General features: G+C 47.7%; 1 pseudogene across 1 annotated transcript in view; it reads left to right on the top strand.

Moving 5' to 3' along the window:
* The window catches only part of LOC310867706 (partitioning defective 3 homolog), a 656,686-nt pseudogene that overhangs the window by 594,607 nt on the left and 45,746 nt on the right, over positions 1–16,333 (top strand). Inside the window, exons 19-20 of the transcript XR_014571073.1 lie at positions 2,249–2,503; positions 7,792–7,987. The product of XR_014571073.1 is annotated as a partitioning defective 3 homolog (transcript). The remainder of the gene's footprint in view (positions 1–2,248; positions 2,504–7,791; positions 7,988–16,333) is intronic.

The raw sequence follows: 16,333 nt of genomic DNA, 5'->3' as shown, positions 1-16,333 counted from the left end.
GCCCTATGGGCCTCATGGCTACAGAAACAGGAGATAGGCTCCTGCCCCTATGGGCATCATGGCTACAGAAACAGGAGATAGGCTCCTGCCCTATGGGCCTCATGGCTACAGAAACAGGAGATAGGCTCCTGCCCTATGGGCCTCATGGCTAAAGAAACAGGAGATAGGCTCCTGCCCTATGGGCCTCATGGCTACAGAAACAGGAGATAGGCTCCTGCCCTATGGGCCTCATGGCTACAGAAACAGGAGATAGGCTCCTGCCCTATGGGCCTCATGGCTACAGAAACAGGAGATAGGCTCCTGCCCTATGGGCCTCATGGCTACAGAAACAGGAGATAGGCTCCTGCCCTATGGGCCTCATGGCTACAGAAACAGGAGATAGGCTCCTGCCCTATGGGCCTCATGGCTACAGAAACAGGAGATAGGCTCCTGCCCCTATGGGCATCATGGCTACAGAAACAGGAGATAGGCTCCTGCCCCTATGGGCATCATGGCTACAGAAACAGGAGATAGGCTCCTGCCCCTATGGGCATCATGGCTACAGAAACAGGAGATAGGCTCCTGCCCTATGGGCCTCATGGCTCGGCAAGGCTTGCTTACTTACTTACAGTACTACTTGAGCTATAGCTGACTTGCCCATGCCGCTGCAGTAGATATTAGATAACCACGTGATCCTACCCGCATGTTACTGTGCTATCTGCCATCTCACATCTCTACTTGAGTTCACAAAGAAGACTTCAGTTCTTTGTCTGAAGGGTGATTGACGCCCGCAGCACATTACAAAGGCCTTAGAAATCACTGAATGAATTAATACAGGTGTGAGATCCTTGGCTGGCAAGTAAAAGGCCCAGCTGTGGATTTGAATGGTCAGAATCTTTGTTTAGGCTAAAGGCTCTATTTTTTCTATCTTGTGCTCAACATCACTCATTATTACCCCTTTCATCTGTGGCCACCTGTGAACTATACGCACATACGTGACCCATCGTCTTATTAGTTTTTATTTTAAAGACATTATATTTCTTCATAACATGATCATTCTGCCAACCGGGTACAGTACATTGCACATTGTCTTCGGTGGTGTTCCATTTATATGCATAAATGTTTCACCCGCCTTCATTTGTTAACGCGCAGACAAAGGCTGAATTATCTTCTCCGCCAAGCAAATATATAATACTCTTCACACCTCATTGACTATGGAGTGGCATCATTTGTTTTCTAAAGTTAATTGTGGTACTGTACTGTCTTAGGCAAGCATGCACCGCATGCACCATGTTACATCATTCATGTATACTGTAGGAAACTAGCCAAGCCTGAATGATGCATTGACGCATAATCTGTGCGATCTTGAACTTGATACAGTGTGTTTACAGGGGTGGAACGTAACTATCTACATAATGTACCATCTCAGCCGCAGATATGGTACTTTTATTGTACAATTATTTTAAAATGTATTAATTACTAGTTACTTTGTATATTTACATTAATATTACAAAACATATACACTAACCAGTAACCATTTCCGCCTCCTATAGATATTTTTGGAGGTTTGAAAATAGCAGATCTACAAGCTCACACAACGCGTAGCGATGTGATGCTTTTTATACATTCGGAAAATTTGCAAAATGGTACATTCTGCATAAAGAGGGCTTTTGTACTTTTAACCAAGCAAATTTTGAATACAGAACTTGTGAGTTTAATGTAATTTAATGCAATCAGATGCATTTTCTGTTTGGAGTCTGGAGTGCCAGAAAGTAGTTATTTTTGCCACACAGTAGGAATTCCTATACTGTGTCATACCTAGCTAGGTATGATTAATGATGATGTCACTTGCACGCCCTTCGAATCTGACCTGAAATCAGATTCATACGAGGTTTTCCACTGGACACACACTGGTCTGATGAACCCATTCTGATCTGAGATCAGATTCTAAAAATGTCAGTCGTTCTTCGATTTTTCAAAAAATAGCAGACCTACAAGCTCGTATCGCGCCACTCGGTGGCGCGATATGAGCTTGTAGATCTGCTATTTTTAAATAGCTAAAGCATAACATGATGCTGACACCAAAATGGGTGCCCGGTCAGAATGGGTTAAATAAAACATGCGAGCACCTCTTCCACCACAGTGTGTTTGACGCGTGGTCCGTCACACTGTCTCCTCCTCTCCTAGGTAACATGCGCTGTCTCCTCACACTGTCTCCTCCTCTCCTAGGTAACACACTGTCTCCTCACACTGTCTCCTCCTCCCCTAGGTCACACGCCGCAGGACGTCGGGCCGTCGTTGGGCCTCAAAAAGTCCAGTTCCCTGGAGAGCCTCCAGACGGCGCTCGCCGAGGTCACGTTCAACGGCGACGTCAACGTCCACCGGCCGCGGCCCCACATCGTGCGGGGCCGCGGCTGCAACGAGAGCTTCCGGGCCGCCATCGATAAGTCGTACGACAAGTGTGGCATGATCGCCGCCACCGCCACCGCCACCGCCGGAGCCGAGGACAACAGCATGGAGACATGTGAGTGGCCAGCCAGCCAGCCAGCCAGCCGCCTGCACTAGATCACTGTTTAGTATCAAGATAAAATGTTTGGGTACAAATGCACTAGCGTACACTTATGTAGTTACTGCGATTAGGGGCCTTGTCCACAAAGAACGCACTTTGAGCTGAGGAGCGCTTTGGATACAATGTCCGTAGATATAATGTCCCCACGTCTAAAATAGCGAAAAGAGTAAAGGGAATAGTTTGGGAATAATGATATTCCCAAACATAGGGCTGCCGCGTTGAAAGTAGTTAATAAATTAATGGTTGCATACAACGCTTATCTAAAACACGTGTGACATGTCGATGGACTTGGCATCCATTGCGATGAAAACAAAAAAAAGATTAATCTGCAAAAACAATTCAGATTTGGGGACAATATGCACAATGGATTAAATGTGAATACTATGGGGTGGCAATTGCCTAGCCTGGTTAATAAACCAGACTAATATCGCACGGACCGCGGGATATTAGTCTGGGGAGGCTCAGCTTGGATTTCATTTCCACGGGGACGGGTTGAAACATTTTCTCTTTGACGCAATTGGTCAGAGCTACTGTCAGTCAAAGGTCTCAAGCATTGAAAGTCACTGTACCAAAGCCCGCCCATATTGCATACCGTGTCCCGATTGGCCGCCCCATTTCTCTGGTGTAGGAAATGGGCGTACAATTGAGCCTCTCCAGACCGTAATCCGCCGGCAGGCAATTCTTTTTTTGCCAACGGCTGATTCGGTCTGGTTTATTAACCAGGCTAGCAATTGCCAGCCCCAAATGACGGCCCTGCTCATGGTTGTGATTCAGTGTCGGGTCGTACATTACTGGGTTGTCAGACAAATAAAAGACCAGTCCAGCGCTCCTCTCCGAGCCTTTCCGCGCCCCAAAAAATGCAGGGCATGTCGGGAGCGCGTTGCTCGGCGCTGAGAAGAGTAGCGCACCATAGAAACACCATTGCGATGCATAGCAGACTCAAAAGGCTCTCTCTCTCTGAGGACGCGGCCCCTTTCAGTTGCATTATCAATAATGAGCCCGATGGCTATAATAACATGCAAGGAAAGATTGACATGCCGTGAAAAATGCTGGTTCCGTTTTTAATGACGTACATTATAGTAGTGCTTCATGTATATTTCAGGCAGATTAATATAGGCCAACTCTGCTTCCCTTTGAGGCCTCTCAATTATGAAAAGATTCACCCCCAACTAAAGTAGGTTAGGGACTCCCTCTTACTGGAGAGAGGCTCGCCTTGTTGTTGTATGAGATCACATCGACAATAAGCATCTAGATTACAGTCTCATTAATATTCAAAGAGTTAACGTGGAGTAGAATTGTTGGAGACAGAGACAACGTGTTCTCCCCGGGGTTTGGAGCCACTTTAAAGTGCACCGCCATGAATTCCAACTGACTGCACCCAACCAACAGGAAAACGTACACTTGACTTACGGTATGTTTACCAACATAAGCCACGGCTCTTTATCTTATCCCTGGGTGTCTGGTGTTGCTATGCAGCGTGTGAGGAATAGCGTTTATAAAGACTTAAAGCATAAAGGAGACAAACAGACGGTCCGTGCCACAGCATGTCGGCATGCATCCGGCGCAGGTAATCTTTCCTTCTGGTTTTGTTGTGTATCGGGATGCAACGGAGGCAAGAAATAGCTTTTTAACCCCATCAACACCGGGGAAAGCATCTGTGTTAATATACTCGTGTCACAATTATTTTAACCACAATTCTTTTTAACCAAAGATTTCCCGATATACAAGCTCATAGTGCGTCACCTTGTGCCGTGCTATGAGCTATAGGTCTGCTATTTTTGTGCAAATCTTGTTGAATCTTTTAAAGCGCACATTTCTAACTCAAAACTTTGCTTCAGGAGGTTCCTGGGGGGGGGGGTGAGCACCACCGACACAGAAACTTGTTAGGATTCGGTAGAGATTTGGTAGAATCGGCCTCAGGTCTTACTGAATTCACATTGTGAGGAGCGCCATCTGAAAAGAACACGTTCATTCCTTCCTTCCTCTTTGAGGGAGTGGTGGTAGTGCATACAGTATCTGTCTCTGTGAGGCGCTTGGTGGCCAAAAAGGAAGAAAAAAAAGACATACCGCGGGTCTGGAGAGACAGGTGTCTTACGTCTGGTGACAGGTAATAACACAGCAACACCACAGGCCTAATCGCCAGATATATATTTCCATCTTCCATTAAAGGATTCCATTAAAACACGGGACAAGGGGGGGAGGGTGGGGGGGCATTTGAAAAAGAGGGAATTATTCGCTCGAAACACTTTGTTCTCATAAGCTCTGTCGGCAGGCTGCTAAACGCGTCCTTATCTCGGCAACGAAAAATGGGGAAAGCAGCCGTTTTTCTCTCTCCCCCCGCCCCTCCCCCCCCCGCCCCTCCCCACCCGCCATGATATTCAAATAACTCTGTTTTTCAATTTAGATAAAAGCAGCCGGTCTGCGCTCGTCACTGAGGTTAATAGTCAAAGTTGACAGATAAGCTACTCCCGTCCTTTGCTCCAGGGACTTTTATTTACATAAAATAAGAATGCTTTGCCTCGCTGGAGGAAAATGTGTCCCAGCAAGATATCCCGCCCGACAGAATGTATTTCACCACCCACCCACCCACCGTACACTACCCCCCCCCCCCCACCCACCGTACACTCCCCCCCCTCCCCCCAAACCTGTTACGAACTGTTCTGTTTGTCTTTTCATTCTTTTCTGTTCTGAACTGTGGGACAGAATCTTCTTCTTTCATTTGTTGGAATGAGACTGGTAATTTTCGCACTCGTCTGTCACAAGCTCCATTGGTGCTGGCAGCTGATATGTGGGTCTTTTATAATTGAATGGACTTTATAATTTAACATTTATATATTTGATTCATACACTAGAGGTTCGGCCCTCATGTCTGCAGCCCTCACATCGACCGTGTATCCATACGGAGATCTGTATCTGTCTAGTCCTTTGTATGCCTTATTATTGCACCATACCGTATATGGAGATCTCTGTCATCTATGCCCATATACTCTATAGGCATGCCCCAATTGTGCCCATATTATATGGAGCAGCTGAGTGATTTGACACATTGAGGTTAGACAGTGGCGGCGGCGGTGGCTCAGGGGTAGAGTGCCTGGCTCAGGGGTAGAGTGCCTGGCTCAGGGGTAGAGTGCCTGGATGGTAACCGTAAGGTTGCCAGTTCGAACCCGGGCTCCCCCAGAGTTACTGTCGAAGTGTCCTTGAGCAAGACACTGAACCCCTAATTGCTCCCGATGTGCTAGTTGGTGCCTTGCATGGTTTCCGCTGCCATCGGTGTATGAATGGGTGAATGTAATGCACAATCTCTGTAAAGCGCCTTGGATAAAGGCGCTATATAAATGCACCATTTACAACACACTCCATACATTGGGATCTCCTTATATGGTTATGACATGAGCATGATGCCAGAGTGTGGAAAGTCTGCAGGTGCAAGTTAACCCATTCTGACCTGAGATCAGATTCTAAAAATGTCTTCTACATCCTGACACTTTTCTGAAAAAGCTATGTTTCTATGTCAGTCGTTCTTCCATAAAATAAATAAATAGCAGACCTACAAGCTCGTATCGCGCCACTCGGTGGCGCGCTACGAGCTTGTAGATCTGCTATTTTTCAATAGCTTAAGCATAGCATAATGCTATAACACCAAAAGGCGTTCCCGCTCAGAATGGGTTAAAAGGCGAGGCTCCACAAGCTGAAGGTTGAGGGTTTGAATCTGGTTCAGGGTGGATGGATTTGAGCTTACGTCCGGATACCCCGTCCAGGACAGGCTTCAGACGCAGTTTCCTGATTAGATTAATATTATGCTTTGAATAACTTGGGTCAAATGGTGAATGCACTTGCGATCGTATAAATCCCTCATATTCAGGTCTGTTCTAGTGGAGCGAATGAAAAATTATGTATATGCATGCATACATACTGTACTACGCACGCAGAAATCCTTTGAGAGAACCCAGGATTACAATGTTTGGCGTGTTATATCGGCAGCTTGGCCACATTAAGGATTCGGAATAGCCAAATTAGCACCGCTGCGTGCTACTCTCTGTGAGCGTAATAGCCAGATGTGGCTCACATCTGCGTTATGCCGCCTTTGCACTTAAGTGGATGATAAGCAGGCAGACCTGAAATCGTGATTAAACCGATCCCCAATCCAAGACCTTAAGATGGCGACTCACTCATTATTCCTCTCAAACGCAGCGCTCTGCGGACGAGAGTCCTCTTCAGTAAGGTTTTCAGAGAGGGATGCTGAAAGGGAAGATAGGGCGAGATAACTTGACGGATTGTGAAAGAAAACAAACCGTCCGTTGATCCAAATGTGAATGCAGCCTCTCCCCACTCATGATGGCTCTTTTGCTTTAGTTGTTTTTCTTCTGATAAACACATTTGTTTTGTCAAATGCGGCAGTATGTGTAGCAGTATGGTCCTACTTCATGCTGCAGAGAGAGCAGACAAGGGCGGCAGTGATTGCAAACGCGTGGCACATTTGCAATTAAGTCTCCCCCTTCCCCCCATATCACCCCCCCCCCCCCGAGGCCTTTTTAGAAGATTATTTAAATGAATAATTAGAGACAGATTAATTACATTTCACACATCGGCCCTGATTAGATGCGATGGAAACTTTTGGTATAATCAAGCCTGGCATCACCCAAGGAGTTTGGTTTAATTTTTTTGAAAGTCTGGGTCGGCTTTGAGTTCAAACTGAAAATGATGATCATTGATTGATAGCAGTATCATCATTATCGCCATCCAAATTCTGGATCTCGTGATTGTTCTACGAATTTGGAGGAAAAAAAATAGAAACGCCTCCGATGATCCAAGCGTGTTTTTCCCTTTGTGACCGACCTGAAAAGCAAAGGTTTTGAAACACATCGTCGGGCTTGTGAACATACCGCATGTTCAAGAGAACGGTATAACCTCCAAGTTCTCCGACTCTGAGACGAGCTTCAAAGTAAATGTATTCAGCTTTAATGAAGCGCATGGATTCAGTGTGCTTGTGTTCAAAGCCTCCGTGCCATGCGGGACGCAGCTATTCCATTGATAGCTCTTGTTTTTTTCTTTACTACTTCATAGACAGAAGTGTTACTTTGCAACTCTGGTAAAAATAATCATGCGTGTGCATCTCAGGAGGTTGATGAAAGTTTGTTTGTTTTTTGTTCAGCTGTCCTATTAGTCACTGTTATGTTTATCTTATCTGTCTGTGTATATCTTTACCCCGTCTGTCCCTGCGATGCCCCCCCCCCCCCTCCCAGTGGACGAGGACACGGAGGGAAGCACCCGCTCCACGTCCAACAGCGCCGACCTCATCCTGCCCGACCCGTCCAGAGACGACACGAAGAAAGACCGGGACAAAGGCGGCGTCAGGGAGAAGAAGCCGGAGAAGGACCGAGACAGGGACAAGAGCAAGGCCAAGAAGGGCGTGCTGAAGGGCCTCGGGGACATGTTCAGGTGAGGTCACTGTGGTTGAGTCTCATGGGGTGAGATGTTCAGGACAGGTTGAGGACACTGTGGTTGAGTCTCATGGGGTGAGATGTTCAGGTGAGGTCACTGTGGTTGAGTCTCATGGACTGAGATGTTCAGGTGAGGTCACTGTGGTTGAGCCTCATTGGGTGAGATGTTCAGGTGAGGTCACTGTGGTTGAGTCTCATGGGGTGAGATGTTCAGGTGAGGTCACTGTGGTTGAGTCTCATGGACTGAGATGTTCAGGTGAGGTCACTGTGGTTGAGCCTCATTGGGTGAGATGTTCAGGTGAGGTCACTGTGGTTGAGTCTCATGGGGTGAGATGTTCAGGTGAGGTCACTGTGGTTGAGTCTCATGGACTGAGATGTTCAGGTGAGGTCACTGTGGTTGAGCCTCATTGGGTGAGATGTTCAGGACAGGTTGAGGACACTGTGGTTGAGTCTCATTGGGTGAGATGTTCAGGTGAGGTCACTGTGGTTGAGTCTCATTGGGTGAGATGTTCAGGTGAGGTCACTGTGGTTGAGTCTCATTGGGTGAGATGTTCAGGTGAGGTCACTGTGGTTGAGCCTCATTGGGTGAGATGTTCAGGTGAGGTCACTGTGGTTGAGCCTCATTGGGTGAGATGTTCAGGTGAGGTCACTGTGGTTGAGTCTCATTGGGTGAGATGTTCAGGTGAGGTCACTGTGGTTGAGTCTCATTGGGTGAGATGTTCAGGTGAGGTCACTGTGGTTGAGTCTCATTGGGTGAGATGTTCAGGTGAGGTCACTGTGGTTGAGCCTCATTGGGTGAGATGTTCAGGTGAGGTCACTGTGGTTGAGCCTCATTGGGTGAGATGTTCAGGTGAGGTCACTGTGGTTGAGTCTCATTGGGTGAGATGTTCAGGTGAGGTCACTGTGGTTGAGTCTCATTGGGTGAGATGTTCAGGTGAGGTCACTGTGGTTGAGTCTCATTGGGTGAGATGTTCAGGACAGGTTGAGGACACTGTGGTTGAGTCTCATGGGGTGAGATGTTCAGGACAGGATGAGGACACTGTGGTTGAGTCTCATTGGGTGAGATGTTCAGGACAGGTTGAGGACACTGTGGTTGAGTCTCATTGGGTGAGATGTTCAGGACAGGTTGAGGACACTGTGGTTGAGTCTCATTGGGTGAGATGTTCAGGACAGGTTGAGGACACTGTGGTTGAGTCTCATGGGGTGAGATGTTCAGGACAGGTTGAGGACACTGTGGTTGAGTCTCATTGGGTGAGATGTTCAGGTGAGGTCACTGTGGTTGAGCCTCATTGGGTGAGATGTTCAGGTGAGGTCACTGTGGTTGAGCCTCATTGGGTGAGATGTTCAGGTGAGGTCACTGTGGTTGAGCCTCATTGGGTGAGATGTTCAGGTGAGGTCACTGTGGTTGAGTCTCATTGGGTGAGATGTTCAGGTGAGGTCACTGTGGTTGAGTCTCATTGGGTGAGATGTTCAGGTGAGGTCACTGTGGTTGAGTCTCATGGGGTGAGATGTTCAGGTGAGGTCACTGTGGTTGAGTCTCATTGGGTGAGATGTTCAGGACAGGATGAGGACACTGTGGTTGAGTCTCATGGGGTGAGATGTTCAGGTGAGGTCACTGTGGTTGAGTCTCATTGGGTGAGATGTTCAGGACAGGATGAGGACACTGTGGTTGAGTCTCATGGGGTGAGATGTTCAGGACAGGATGAGGTCACTGTGGTTGAGTCTCATGGGGTGAGATGTTCAGGACAGGATGAGGACACTGTGGTTGAGTCTCATTGGGTGAGATGTTCAGGTGAGGTCACTGTGGTTGAGTCTCATGGGGTGAGATGTTCAGGACAGGTTGAGGTCACTGTGGTTGAGTCTCATGGGGTGAGATGTTCAGGTGAGGTCACTGTGGTTGAGTCTCATGGGGTGAGATGTTCAGGACAGGTTGAGGTCACTGTGGTTGAGTCTCATGGGGTGAGATGTTCAGGACAGGTTGAGGACACTGTGGTTGAGTCTCATGGGGTGAGATGTTCAGGACAGGTTGAGGTCACTGTGGTTGAGTCTCATGGGGTGAGATGTTCAGGACAGGTTGAGGACACTGTGGTTGAGTCTCATGGGGTGAGATGTTCAGGTGAGGTCACTGTGGTTGAGTCTCATGGGGTGAGATGTTCAGGACAGGATGAGGACACTGTGGTTGAGTCTCATGGGGTGAGATGTTCAGGACAGTGCAGTGTTGTTTTTCGACAGCACATTTAGTTTTGGTCACATTTTAGTCACCTGGAATGTTTTAGTGTTAGTCTAGTTTTAGTTGTCTAAATATCATAAGATTTTAGTCCCACTAAATCTACAGATGATTTAGTCGGCTAAACTGTATTCTGGCGGGCCTTGATGGCGGCGTAATGGCTGATTGTACACTTGCTGAAAAAATAGCAGATGTACACGCTCACAACGCGTTGTGCTAATGCGACTCCAGTGGTCCCTTTTGGACCAACTGGAGCGTTATGGAAGATGAATGCGTTGGCAGGATGTTGTCAGCTCTAATCAGGGGTTACGCCGGCCCTGTGAGAGGGGTTCGAGGAGGGGGGCGTTATCGACCTCTGGGCTCCCCAAGGCATATTCCAGGCAGACAATGTCAGACAATGTTTTATTCATACATAGTCGTGTGCATGGCATTCTTCCCACCCGAACACGTTCAGCATTTTGTTAACCAGCGTTATTTTATTTTCCACAGCCATATACAGTACTGTTCTTCGGATATAAATCCCTTGCAGTGGATGAAATATTGGATGTTGGATAGCGTGCAGAAAGTGTTTATTGGGAATTTGCTGTATTTCATGTCGGGATTTGGTATTATCTGTCATGGTGGTTGAGAAAGCCTAGGTTTTTCGTGCACATATTTTACATGTTGTGATGTTTTTTTTTGAGCAGACATATTTTTAAGGACACAGAAACAGACACGAGTGGCTTAATGGGTCCCCACTTGCTTGTATCTTGTGTAGTACAAGAAGATCAAAGCTTCAAGGAAAAAGTACATTCCTGCAAGACTAAGAGGTTTAGGTGTACAGGGTGAAAAAACAGCAGACCAAGTACAGAGCCCAAAGCTCAGGTTTATACTGACAGTTTTCTGAAAAAGCTATGTTTCTATGGCAGTCGTTCTTTGATTTTTCAAATAGTCTGCTATTTTTCAATAGCTAAAGCATAACATGATGCTAAGACCAAAATGGGTTAAGTATAGGCCTAGTTAAATCAAATGTCTGAAATCAAACATATAACATGAATCCAATATGTAGATGAAGCAGGGAGCCCTGCATGCTTCCCCTCAGTCTCAGCTAGGGATGCACCGATCCGGCTTTTTGGCATTCGATACCGATTTTCGATACATGGGGGTCCAGTATCTGCCGATACAGAGTACCGATCCGATACCCCCCACAAAGAAACGTATGCCTCACTGTGTGGAGTCTGGAATCATTATTTTGTGTAAGGCAACATCAAGGCTTGACTTAAACATTACTTTCCCAACTTTGTAAAACAAAATGTAACAAACACAGATATAAATGCACTGAATTATTTATTAAATAACTGTGCAACAATTAGACCAGGTTAATGTGTGCGCAGGCTAGCCTGGCTGCATTCCACATGTTATACTGTCAATACTACACTGCTGTGTCACAGAGGAGGTAGAGTTGTTTTCATACTGTAATTACACATAATTATCGGATCGGATCGGATCGGATCGGATCGGATCGGATCGGATCGGATCGGATCGGATCGGATCGGATAATGGATCGGCCACCGATCCGATACCCGATCTAGAATTTTAGCCTGGATCGGCGCCGATCTCCGATACGAGTATCGGATCGGTGCATCCCTAGTCTCAGCCACAGTAAGGGCTCCTCGGCCCGTCGAAAACCCTTGGCTGCTTTATGCAAACTCAGACGGTTGCCACTATTCTGTACAGCTTATGAGAATTCTCTTATTGATTTAACACTCACACTGCACCTATATCCACAGTGCTCACCTTGTGTCATAATTATAATATGCAGAGGAGAACCCAGCAAGATGAAAATAAACAACCTTAGGGGGTTTAAATTAAGGGCTGACAAGGGAGCACATTGCTGAACCTGTTCTCACCGGGGGAGGGGGAATTAACAAGGGCAGACACATTAATTATTTTGTACTCTGTGCTCATTTTAATATGGCATATATTAAAGGTTTGGAGGCGGGCGCGGTCCGTTATCATCGTCCCCGTAAGTTGTTTTTGTGCGGATAAGCTTAATGGGATTAGCGTGCGTATCGCGGCACACGCCCTCAGTAATGAACAATAAAGACAACAACTTGTGCTGTGAAGGGTCATGATTGAGGGGAAGTCGGAGAGCTCGCTTATCTGTCGCTGTCGGCGCGTTAGCGCCTTTTTTCCCCCGATTGTAGTTGCATCCCACAGCGTGATAAAAACCCACTAATTACCCCCCCCCCCTCTCTCACACACACACACACACACACACACATAACCACGTGTGCACATGCACACGTGAATCCACAAGCATACTCATACATACTTTACTTAACATGAAGTGGACATGTTCATTAGCACGCACGCACGCACGCACGCACGCATGCACGCACGCACGCACGCACGCACGCACGCACGCACGCACGCACGCACGCACGCACGCACGCACGCACGCACGCACGCACGCACGCACGCACGCACGCACACAAGTGTGCTTGATTAGCAAATGTAAGGTGTAAATTCTATAGCCGCGGGGTTGGGCACCCGGGATGACATGCAATCAGCTCTATTGGCATGGCGGGCGGTGTGGCGGCGCGTCCTCCGCGGTCCAGGTGTCAGGCCCGTCCTGCCTCCCCTCGGCCCTCCACCGCCCCGGCATCGCTCTTCATTATCTCTGAGTGCCAGCCGCACTTAGGAGTTGGCACGCAGCGTATCCCCTCCCTTGACGCCCCTCGCTCGCCCGCCCATTGCGCTGAGCTCCAGGCCCCTTTCGTCAGGAGGCAGAGCCTCCCCCAACCAACCAGCACGCAGCTCAGTCTTCTCTCTCTCTCTCTCTCTCTCTCTCTCTCTCTCTCTCTCTCCCTGCTCCTCTCATGATGATAGCTGGCACACTTTCTCCACGTTGCAACAAAATGTATTAATCTTCTCGAGATGGCCCCTGAGAGAGCTCTCTCACATTTCATCACCAACAAATGCATGCTTCACAAACACTGTAGAGGTCCCCCTAAGTATCTTCCTATTCTCTTCACTCTCTCTCTCTCTCTCTCTCTCTCTCTCTCTCTCTCTCGCCCTCGGGCGTCACATGAGAGGCGATTCTGAAGAAGCCTAGAAAGTTTTGAGATGGAAACGGATGTCAGGTGAGCGGGAGTTGCCGTGCGAATGTGTCTCGGCGGAGATAATATAAAAGCAAACTTTATTTTTTTTTGTTCAGTCGAAAAGGCAAAGAAATGGAGTCTTATACTGACGCCTCGGCGGTGGAGAAAGAGCCCACTTGGAGAGTATTAGTGGGTTCACTCTGTGTGCCTGTGTGACGGGGCCCGGATGGAGATAATGGGAGATACCGAGAGATGTCTCACTTTAAATGAATCTTTTCCCTTTTGACAGTTAGTTTGACAGTAATTCACAAATGGAGACTTTCTTGCAGAGACGAGTGCGTGTGTCTGTGCGTGCGTGTCTGTGTGTGTGTGCGTGTGTGTGTGTGTGTGTGTGTGTGTGTGTGTGTGTGTGTGTGTGTGTGTGTGTCTGTCTAGGGAGAGGGTCTTTGAAGCTGTTGAAGCTCGTATACGAAGCGTGTACTTTGCATGAGTGAGTTTGAATGCACCGATGTATCACAGTGCACCCCCCCCCCCCCCCCGTATGATACGATGTATCACAGTGCATCCCCCCCCCCCCCCCCGCTCATCTCCGTGATCTCATTTGCATGAAGTGGACATTTCCACGCAACAAGAAGTTTCGGCTCACACACACACACACGCTCACACTCATGTTTAATTTATATACTCCCCGCACTAAAGATTCACAATCTACAAGTTCATGACGCAGAGTGCAGAGCGACGCGTTGTGAACTTGCGTAGATCATTTCGGAAATTTGCGCGACACCGCGGCACGTGACCCCAAGTATAAATCAGGCTTCTCTTTTAATTTATTTTCTTTTTACATTCCTCACATAATTTAAATTAATCACACGCGATGTATCCCCCTCTGAGGAGATGTGAAGGAGTCTGCAATCTGCCTGCAATGTGAGCTCATCTGCAGCATGCGTGCGTGACTTTCGGACGGCGCTGGTGAATGCGCATGGCTCGGCGGCGTGCGACGCCTAATGGACAGCCTATATTGGGAGTGCATTAACATCGGAGCCAGGGGAGACGGGCGAGAGATGGCGTGATGTAAGGGTATAGGATGAAAGAGAGATAGAGGGTGGGGGGAAGGGGGGAGGGGCACAGAACCGAGGCATGATGAGACACCGAGTTAAATAGACCATGGGACCATTCAGCAGGGGGTCCGGGACCCCTAGGGGTAGTCCTCAGAGGCACTACGGTACCAGTCGGTACTATGGTCCAGTCACACAAAAAGATTGTGTGACTGGAACCTTTTTCTTTTTTTTACTACTGTAAACCTAGCATCCCTATTCCTAAACCTAGCATCCCTATTCCTAAACCTAGCATCCCTATTCCGGGGGGAAAGATATAAGATGAAATCGATTATTCCGAAAAGGAGATTTTGTGTAGAGGGGAAGTATTGACACGATTTGAGGGTTTTAGTGGTCTAAAAAAACACGTTAACGTGAATCCAACATAAAAATAGAAAAGAAACAAACTATAGTTCCGACAACGCTGACGATATAGCGTTGTGAAGCAACTCCATGGGATCTATGACAACGTTTAAGCTGCATTCAATATAATGCTGTACGTAGTGGGTAGGAGGTCCCTGCTTCATCTCTGTCTCTCAGCGAAGGCCGAAGGGACCCTCGGTCTGAAAACGTCCCTGAAATAGACTGCGAGGCCAAAGTGCGAGGATGGGTCGAAGAGGGAGAAATGGAGCGCCTGCAGCAAAGACACTGTACTGTACGCTATGGGTGAGTGGGCGAGTGACTGCCCTGCATAGGAACCATATTGTACAGTCACAGTGTATGGCAGGCGGCTCGTGGTACGGGTCAATCATACCGTCATCCAGTAATACGCTGTTCTTAGGTATGAATGGAGATGTGCGTGCGTGCGTGACATCACAAACCAGCCTGAGGCTGAGACTAGGCTACATGCAGTGGCGTGCACAGACATTTAGAGGGGCAGGTGCTCAAGTGAAAAAAAGGGCACCTTGTGCAGCGCATTTTGGTGCTTTAGCTATTGAAAAATAAAGAAAATAGCAGATCTACAAGCTCATAGCGCGCCACCGAGTGGCGCGCTACGAGCTTGTAGGTCTGCTATTTTCTTTTTTATCGAAGAACCACTGACATAGAAACATAGCTTTATAGATTGTGGGGGCCTAAATAATATAGTAGAAGCGTTTTTTTAATCAAGATTTGATCAATGTCACCGCATGGCCACACACTACAAATTAAGGAAAAAAAAATAACGTTTTTTGTTTGTTTTTTCGTTTTTGTTTTTAAGAGCAAAATTGCCAAAAGGGCAAGGGGTGCTCTAGCACCCCCTAGTGTCTATCTGTGCACGCCACTGGCTACATGCCCCAGTGTCGTTTTTAGAGACGTGTGTCTGTGTTTATGTGTGTGTGTGTGTGTGTGTGTGTGTGTGTGTGTGTGTGTCTATACTGGCAGTCTGGCAGTGTGGATCCATTATCCTCCCAGCCATTGTTGCGTGATCATTCATGTCCTTTCTAGTGGATAACATGTGATCATTAGTTTGCGATCCGATCCTATCAGCTGAGTTCTCGTATAGCGGTATAGCAGGCCTCGCCGAGGGCCCTGTTAGCATGGCAGTAGAGACAGTCAAGTCTCGGAATTCACACACGCACGCACGCACGCACGCACGCACGCACATGCGTGCACACAAACATGCGTGCACACAAACATGCCTAATGAGCTGTTGTTTATCCTCTTTGCCAAACGGGCCGCCCCCATAAAAGCTCTATCTCCATCCCTTGGTGTGTGTGTGTGTGTGTGTGTGTGTGTGTGTGTGTGTGTGTGTGTGTGTGTGTGTGTGTGTGTGTGTGTGTGTGTGTGTGTGTGTGTGTGTGTGTGTGTGTGTGTGTGTGTGTGTGTGTGTGTGTGTGTGTGTGTGTGTGTGTGTGTGTGCACGCGTGTATATGAGGTCCCAGCCTGCGTCCCGTGGTTGGCTGAGCAGGAGCAGTGCATCATGGGGGAGCAGGAACAGGAGGAGGCAGACTCAGATGGGT

This window comes from Protomyctophum parallelum (assembly GCF_964188405.1).
Source record: "Protomyctophum parallelum genome assembly, chromosome: 12".
In the NCBI taxonomy this organism is placed as follows: Eukaryota; Metazoa; Chordata; class Actinopteri; order Myctophiformes; family Myctophidae; genus Protomyctophum; species Protomyctophum parallelum.
Note: the sequence above shows the minus strand (reverse complement) of the source record. Positions and strands in the feature narration are given on the sequence as shown.